This window comes from Schistocerca piceifrons, chromosome 1 (genome assembly GCF_021461385.2).
Source record: "Schistocerca piceifrons isolate TAMUIC-IGC-003096 chromosome 1, iqSchPice1.1, whole genome shotgun sequence".
NCBI classification, from domain to species: Eukaryota; Metazoa; Arthropoda; class Insecta; order Orthoptera; family Acrididae; genus Schistocerca; species Schistocerca piceifrons.
In genome coordinates, this window is record NC_060138.1 from 455,216,605 (window position 1) to 455,219,795 (window position 3,191).

The window sequence follows — 3,191 nt, forward strand, 5'->3', positions numbered from 1 at the left end:
AGGAAACAGAATAAAAGAATTTGAAAACATAAGATTCTGTACTGCAGTGGGCGCAGAAGAACTCATAACAGCAAATGAAATGAAGGTGTTTCTTTTTGTTTCAATAAATAACCTATTGACGACCACACTACTAAAGCACTTCTACAATGAAGTTTTGAAGTCTTTTACCAATTATATATACTAAAAGTCTCTCAACTTGTCTCGTACTCGCTTCGGCGGTACATATACTAAAATTGGAACGATACAGAGAAGATTAGCATGGCCCCTGCGCAAGGATGACACGCAAAATCGTGAAGCGTTCCACATTTTTTATAAGTTACATATCGACGAAAGAATATTAAATAAATTCACATATGACAAACTATGACTACCATGTTTGGTGAGACTTAGCGTAAATCGCTTCTCAAAATGTTAATGTAAATTTTAAACCTCGACAAGATCTAAGTTACATTTAAGCAAGCATGGATCAGAGAAAGAGTGTTGGAGCCGCTGTCCTCCCGCATACGAATCCAGTGTCTTCGCACTGCTGCACCTTGCTCAGTGGAGTTCTGAACGCTTATTAACTATTATGCTGGTGTTTCCGTCACAGCATTCCGGATTTTTCTACGTAGATTCCACGCGCAAACAATATACCAACAACAACTTTTGCCTGTGCCAGAACCCAGTTTACCACCTTTCTCGCTGCGAATTAATAAAATAATGCTGAATGAGTATTTTCATCTGTGATTCAGTAGTAGCGACCTTTTCGCTACCGACAATGGGATTTGAAGAAAATGTTTCTTCAGAAAGCTAGCGCATTTTCGCTGTTGGGCTTGTTTTGATCATATGACGACAGAAATGTAAAAAACCTAGGATAAGAAAAAAAACATTGAGACGTAGCGAGGTGTAACTTACTATAGTACCACCGTAACATAAATACTGTTTCTACTCTCTTTTCTATACGATGTAGACTTAAAATCTCCAGATTCTTATCCAAGCTGAAATTTTCTAAACTTTGTTAATAGTGTACGGTTTACAGGGTTTGCTGACGATAACAAGATAAGTATTTTGTGCAGTGACAACTTCTGTAAGGACATATTCAAAGCTTACGATTCATGAACTAATGATTGTTTTCTGTTTGACGTACGTTATTTGAAATCATCATCTGTGAGACAATGATTACGGACAATAACATTCATAAACCCAATGGAGAGATGAGTTAGAGCGTTGGATTCGGTCCAGACTTAGCTTCCAACATACTACCTTCTCTAATTTCGATTCGTGAGGAAGAATGAGCCGCCATTCCTCTACAGACTTTCAGACATCTCACTGAAAGTTTCCCCAGCACAGTTCAAGCCGTCATAAAGTCGAAGAGTGGACACATCCATAATAATGTCCATTAATAGGTGTCTGGATACTTTTAATAAGATAGTAGTATATGTAATAATGAAAATATCTACATTCAAAATTGTTTTTATCTTAAAATGTCTAGAACGTTAAAATCCTAAAATGTAATCTTTTCGAAAATACAAGGTTATTGTCTTGTAACCATTTTTTGTTTCCAAAAGGTATATTGAATACCGGAGATAAATACACCTACATGCTATAAATTCCGCAACGAAAAATTGAATCTGACATTAATACCATTTTAAAGACATAAAATCAACAGTTAAAATCACACTACTTCACGTCCTAATGTGTACATCTATCTTTCCTGTCTTTTACGTTTCTGTGAAACATGCAGTAACCTCGAATTCGCGACATCCTTTACTTACAGATGGCGCCCCTTCCAGCCGCTGACACCTTCCCCCCACCCCCTACCCCCGGAATCCAAGTAGTTCGTTTGCAACTGTTGACATTTTTAGCTTTATAATTTATTTATTTATTTTTTTATTTTTTTGCTGCTGCTCTAGTCCTTACAGAGAAAAGGGTTCCACATTACATATGATACAATAAATAATGGCATTATAATCTGATTAAAACTGCTTGACAGTTGACTCCTGTCCCTTGTCGCTACAGCATTGTCAATCAGCTACCGGCTACCGGTAGGTTATAGGTGACACACAAACACGGCGGGTCATTTAAAAAATACTATTAATGTGTAGCATGGAGCAATGTTGGAAGCAGCCACCACGAGGTGTGTCGGAGACGTGAGATGCTCTGTCTACAGCTGATTTTAATTGACCAATGGTACAACTGCTCTAGTCGACGCTTTTTGCAGAGGTCTGTACATAATAGGGAAACGTCCGGTTATAAACATTTTATTACTAACAATAACTCTATTAGGGAAAGATCAGGAAATAATAACAATGATATAACAAATTAACTAACAGTTTAATAATAACAATTTTTGCAATACAATTCGTTAACACTATTGTTTAATCTTTATTAACAGTTTTTTTCTGCTGTCAGTTTATTTAAAAACTATTTTTTTCTGATGGAAAATAATTCACAATGCGATTTTTTAATCCTTCAGTTAGTTCATTTACAAAGCTAGATTTTCTGTTGACAATCTGCAAAGTTATTTTTTTACAATTCTGAAGACATATACAACAATGCAGATAGTCGACCACAGGCGCAACCACAATGGAGTGGTAGCTGTTGAGAGGCCTGACAGACGTGCGGTTTCTGAAGAGGGGCAGGAGCCTTCTCAGCAGTTGCAGGTGCAACAGTCTGGATAACTGACTGAACTGGCCTTGTAACAAAACAGCCTTGCTGTGCTCGTAATCTGAACGGCTGAAAGCAAGGGGAAATTACAGCTGTAATTCTTCCCTAGGGCTTGCAGCTCTACTGTATAGTTAAATGATGATGGCGTCCACTTGGCTAAAATATTCCGGCCGTAAAATAGTCCCCCATTTGAATCTCCATGTGGAGACTACTCAGGAGGATGTCATCACAACTGGCATTCACATATCGGAGTGTGGAAGGTTAGATCCCTTAATTGGGCAGGTTGATTAGGGAAACGAATAGGTAGTGGGAATTAGTGAGTCTTGGTGACAGGAGCAAACAGTACTTCTGTTCAGGTGAATACAGCGTTATAAATACAAAATCAAGTAGGGGTACTGCAGGGGTGGGTTTAATAATGAATAAGAAAATAGACAGCATAGTGAACACATTGTCATAGCCGAGATAGACACGAAGCCCAAACATATCACAGTAGTACAAGTTTACATGTCATCCTGTTCTGCAGATGATGGAGAAATTGAAGAAAT

General features: G+C 37.8%; 1 non-coding gene across 1 annotated transcript; it reads left to right on the top strand.

Moving 5' to 3' along the window:
* Positions 1–203: 203 nt before the first annotated feature.
* Positions 204–310, top strand: LOC124721607. Its single transcript, XR_007006357.1, has one exon. It is a non-coding gene; the product is annotated as a U6 spliceosomal RNA (small nuclear RNA).
* The last annotated feature ends 2,881 nt before the right edge of the window (positions 311–3,191 follow it).